General features: G+C 43.7%; 1 protein-coding gene across 1 annotated transcript in view; it reads left to right on the forward strand.

The window, feature by feature from the left end:
* LOC308079209 (epoxide hydrolase 1-like) overlaps nt 1-6,116 on the forward strand; it is a 526,014-nt gene that overhangs the window by 170,819 nt on the left and 349,079 nt on the right. The window lies entirely within an intron of this gene.

A 6,116-nucleotide genomic window follows, 5' to 3' on the forward strand; every position in this document is an offset into this window, starting at 1 on the left:
CCAGTTCCAAACAAGGACCTGTAACTACATGTCTCTGTGTTGAAGTCATTTGCTGTTGTAATAAACAACATCATGCATGTTTCTACCAAGTCCCCACAATGACGCAGACCTTGTGTAATAATGGGCTGACTACTTCTACAATTATGTTTGCCTTTCAGCCGGAAAGAATATCAGCATTTGTATTTCACAATAACTCATTATGATATCAGGGAGTCAGGTGTGAAGAGGAATGAGTCACTTAATGTATTAGTCACTTCAAATATCTGTGTGATGACTTAGAAATGAGCAGAGAAGCATGGCTTAGTATCCCTAGTTTTCAAAACACACACACACACACACACACACACACACACACACACACACACACACACACACACACACACACACACACACACACACACACACACACACACACACACACACACACACACATCATCCAGAAGGTGAATAAGTGTGTTTTCATCCAGTCACAATTATAAGAATTAGATTAAGAACATAACGGTTGTTCATGAAAGGATAAAAATAAAAGCTTTTTTTCTTTTTACGTAATGGTCACAATGTAAAATTCACACCACCACCATTACATAAAAATACCACAGCACATGTTTTGTGCTAACATGTCACCATTAATCAAGAAGAATTTTAACTAGTAAACATTTAAATCAAGGCTGGCAGAAAACAAAATCATTTATTCCTCCCTAATCCACTCCCAATTCAACAGGTTGTCATTTGTGGTCTACTACTGCTATCTAGTGGGCACTTAGGCGAACACGTACAAAAGTACCTACAAATAAGCAGATATTAATGTCATGGCAAATCGTAATTTCTTAAGACCTGTTTAATCAATATTATTTCTTCACCTCAGTTCATACAGGGTAGGTTGAGTGCGGAATGGTTTTCTCTCTCTTAAAGACATAAGATTATTACAAACCCTGTAGTAGCATTATTGTGTGATATGGTACAAATTTATTACATAAATATGGCGTTTCAGAATATGTATGTAGTTCAATTAATTAAAAACTAGGCCGACCATCACAACAGCCCTTTGTCTGTTTCCAAGGCCCAACATGGGCTGCCTTTACGGCTACCACCATTCCCCTCAAAGCTATGGGAGACTTGCCTGCCTGCCATTTTTTATTTATTTTTAAGAATCCCGTATTTTATTTATTTTGTATCCACGCCTCCTGGAGGAACTTAAGGATGTCACAGCCAGGAGAGGGGTCCAATCTGTCTTGTGTTGCTCCATGTGTGAAACTCTTAAGACCACTTCAGACTCCACCTCACCCCATAGCACTCACCTCTTCAGATTCCAACTTACCCCATAACACTCACCTCTTCAGACTCCACCTCACCCCCTAACACTCACCTCTTCAGACTCCACCTCACCCCCTAGCACTCACCTCTTCACTCTTCAGACTCCTCCTATCCCTCAAGCACTTCACCCTCTCTTTTGACTGATGCTAGCGATTGACAAGGATATGGCTACAATTCAGACATATCTTGGTCACTCGTTCTCATGTCTCGGGTTTCTTGATCTGTTTTCTCAACCTCAAATGTTAAGAATATGATTGAGAAAGCATCTTAAGAATGTGATAGACATATATGCTACAGTAGGTCCATTGTTTACCTGGTGTCTTATAGTTTCCATGTTATTTAGATACTGTAGCATGGTGCTAGGTTAATTGTTTACCTGTTATCCTAGTTTCTTGATTCACTGACTACACTTCATGCTTCAATTGTAAATTGTAATACACAGCTGTAGTCGATGGAGCCTGGGGTCCTTGCAGAGTGCAACCATAGACTGGGGCAACTCCATGGCTAGAAAAATGGTTCCACCGAACCGGAAGCTCCCAGGGTTGCCCTTGAAGGAGAGGTGGAATTGCCGAGATCTGGAACATCTGCCATCAAAGGTGAACCTGAGATAGGATCTGTATCCATCCCATATTGAGATCCTCTTGGTGGATCGTGGCAAAAGAGACGCCTTGGGGGATGGATGGCCTGTCGGACCCTTTGCACATTTAACATCTTTTATCGTAGGGGTCTCAAAAACTTGTTGAGCCTCTTCAAATCTAAATAGTTTTGTCACCTGTCAACATATAACTACCATGTAACAACAATATGAAGTAACAATAAATCACACTCGCTGGAGGTAATGAAGGGCAGTTTGTGACACTGAAGTCACAAGGAAAGGCGAACTTCAGAACGGTCACCACTGTTTTCTACTTGCCATATTAGGGCATTGGCTTCCTTGATTGGCCAAACGAACCCATAGGATTCACTGATAGACAATCTTTGCATGACGTCACACTGTACAATATAAGGGGTAGCACACCAGGTGACATTCTATCCTTCACACTGGTCAATCGCAGAATCATGACATATTGTTTTACATGGTGTATAAAGCGCACAAATGTATTTTCATTTTTATTTTCTTCCTCTGTTTTGTGTCGGCATATAGAGATCTTAGATCCATCCAAGATCTAAAAGATCTAGACTTTGGCCACAAGTACCCACGGCATGGGCGCCTACTACTGCATTGGCTAGCCAATGCCGTTGACATTGACCAGGACAACGTTGTTAGACTGAACTTTGAACCTGAGAATGGAGATTATGGGATCCACCGCTATAACAACTTAGAACACCTGCTAGAGCGATGCGTAGGGTGCACTTATTACACTTTGGGAAATATAAATCCTCATGGCACCAACTGGCGGGTTCTTCCGGATTATGTGACTCAAAACTATTGCTCAAACCGTGAAAGTAACACGGATAGGATCATCTTGAGGATGCCGGATACAGCAGATATGACCGGCCAGCCTGGCAGGATTATTGAAGAGTTGTACATTACGCAGCACTATAATCGACAGAACACTTACCGCGTCACCACTGAACTTTTGAGAGAGATACGTGACTGCTCCAGAGAGATAAGTGACTGCTCCAGAGAGATACAAGACCGCTTGAGAGATATACAGAATTGTTCGAGAGCGACACAGGACCCCTCAAGAGAGATACAGGACTGTTTGAAAGAAATACAGAATTGTTTGAGAGAGATACAGGATTGTTCGAGAGCGACACAGGACCCCTCAAGAGAGATACAGGATTGTTCAAGAGAGACACAGGATTGTTCAAAAGAGATACAGGATTGTTCGGGAGAGACACAGGATTGTTCAAAAGAGATACAGGATTGTTTGAGAGTGACACAAGACCCCTCAAGAGAGATACAGGATTGTTCAAAAGAGATACCGGATTGTTCGGGAGAGACACAGGATCGTTCAAAAGAGATACAGGATTGTTCGGGAGAGACACAGGATTGTTCACGAGAGACACAGGACCGCCAGCATTGCTCAAGAGAGATAGAGGACTGCTTGAGAGAGATACAGGACCATTTCCACATGGACATCCCCAGCATGAGCTCTATGGAAATGGAACAAGTGCATAGCAGTCTGAGACTCCAAAACTGGCTGCCGTACTTATCATCTGCTGGACTGCTGTTCCTACTTCTCCTGTCCACGTGCATGTCAGGTCGGAAAAGGAAAAAGAAGAAAAGGCGCTACGTAAATAATGACTGTCGAATGGAGTATAAGCGTAGGCATAGAAGATAAAGCCCAAAATGTGAATGTGAATATTTTTTTTAGGCTGAATACTGTGTGTGTGTGTGTGTGTGTGTGTGTGTGTGTGTGTGTGTGTGTGTGTGTGTGTGTGTGTGTGTGTGTGTGTGTGTGTGTGTGTGTGTGTGTGTGTGTGTGTGAGAGAGAGAGAGATAGTAGGAGTGGCCTCTGCATCTGCTTCTGTTTTCTGCATCCTCCTCAGTCACTCCAGCCACCTGTCCTCTCTCACCACATCCATGAACCTCCTCTTTCCTCTTCTTTTACCTGGTAGCTCCATCTTCAGCATCCTTCTCCCAATATAGGCTACCCCTCATCCCTTCTCTGCACATGTCTAAACCACCTGCATTCTGCCACCTCCACCTCCGCCTCCTGTCTTTTCATCAATGCCACCATTTCCAAGCCTTACAGCATGGCTAGTCTCACTACCGTCTTATACATCTTCCCTCTCACTCATGCTGATACCCTCCTCTCACAAATCACTACTGACTCTTTCCCCCATCTGTTCCACCCTGCCTGCACTTTCTTCTTCACCTCTCTTCCACACTCCCCATTATTTTGGATAGTTCGACCCCATGTTTTTTAACCTACCTCTACTTGCCTTCACTACCTTCACTACCTCTACTTGCATCCTCACCATTCCTCCCTCTTGTTCACGCACACATATTCTGTGTGCGTGTATATATTCTGTCTTACTTCTGACTTTCATTCCTTTACAGATTCTCTTCAACCTGTTCCCTCGTCTCACTACATATCACAATCAAGGTTGTGCTTTATTGTTACATCTTGTGTACAGGACAGGTACATAAGAGTAAAACTTATTTTATTTTTGTTTGGCTTGGCAATGTCATCCACAATCATCATAGTCCACCGTGCCTCGCCTTCCCGAGCTTCTCATAGCTTCATGCTGTGTTAAAGGTGGTTTAGGTGGTATGGTATACTTTAGCCTGATTTGATGAAACTGGTATCCCAAACTGTATGCACTAAATGTATGTTTATCGAAGATAAGACATGGATAAGCATAATGCCCCGGTGGAGCGCTTCAAGGGGACAGGCATGTTAGCTGTATATGTTGCGCTGTCTGATTCAGTCAGGCGACCCGCCTCCACTGCTCGTATTGCTGTGATTGGAAACACATATGATCGCGAAAATCAATTTCAGCTTGTCTTTACAACCAGCTCCTTATGACCAGTATATATATATGATAGAATTATTAGTAATAGTTGTCTCTGGTTAGAATGGCTACAGTACTGCTTTAGTCCTAACCAATCATTTAATGGATATTATGATCAAATCTACCGGTTAAAGCTAACAGCATCTGCCTATTTGCCGTGTAGACTTGCCTGGTGTGTGACACCTGCCTTGTACCTCTTTTTCTTACAAATGTTATGCTTTTTATACCTGATTTTGGAATATTTCTTCATGTTTATCTAACTTCCATTGGTAGCACATAGTCAATGTCACCCCTTGTGTCCAAGAGGAACAGATTGTGTGTGAGCTCTAGTACCTGTAAAATTACCAGTGAGTCTCTAAACACTTCTCTCAACTACTAGAGAATGATGCTCTCAGCTTTCCTCGCTAAAACTGGGTGGAAACAATGAGAGAGTTAAAAACAACAACAATAACTGCATTGCAGGACCAATCCATGATTGGTTTCTAAATCAGTGGGGCGTAGCTTTGTGTTCTCGCCAGTGTTCTTGGAGCTAAGTGGGGACCTCCCAGGGGTCCATCGATTAGAACCAAATGGACCTTTACAGGTCTGTAACTCTGAGATTGTACAAATTGAACCAAATGCCGTAAGGGTTCATTTGGTTCAGTTTGTACACTCTCAGAGTAATGGGCATCTGTGGCCTTCAAACCTACACATTTTAAGGGTGGCAGTGGTGCAGTGGTGCCCACCACTGCCCACCACCACGGTGGAGGTTGTGGGTTCGAATCCACCGTGGTGCATCCGGCTTTGTCGGGCGTCTATGTGAACACAAATGGCCCGTTTTCGGGGGAGGGAAGCCGAGCGGGGAGGGTGATATTAGTCATTACACATATTCCTACGGGCTGGGGGCGGCACCTGTCAGCAGGGAGTGTTGCGCGGGAGGAGAGGGACGAAGGCCCTACGTCCTCCCGGTGGGGGGTCCTCACTGGCAGGTGAGTCAGTGGGATGCAACAGCAGTGACAACACAGAAATGTGTGTCGGGAGGAATTAATTGGCATATCGACTAATTTGGGGAGAAAAAGGGGGTAAAAAGCAAAAAACCTGCCAAACTGGCGGTCCTTGAAATTAAAAAGTTTGAGAACCACTGGTCCAGATGTAGGCAGACATCTCTGATCATCTACACCAGATATACCCAGGTGGGTACACATTTAACGTGAGCTGGGCAATCAAATGCAGGTGTGCGTGTTTCCCAGCGATGACCTGGCTCAGTTGTGATGAAATAGTGGCTCAACAGGTGCGACGTTGAAAAAAATAAAATAATAATCTGGTCCAATGAGACGATTGAGTCACCAGAGATTGTT

Source organism: Gymnoscopelus braueri (genome assembly GCF_963280865.1).
Source record: "Gymnoscopelus braueri genome assembly, chromosome: 3".
In the NCBI taxonomy this organism is placed as follows: Eukaryota; Metazoa; Chordata; class Actinopteri; order Myctophiformes; family Myctophidae; genus Gymnoscopelus; species Gymnoscopelus braueri.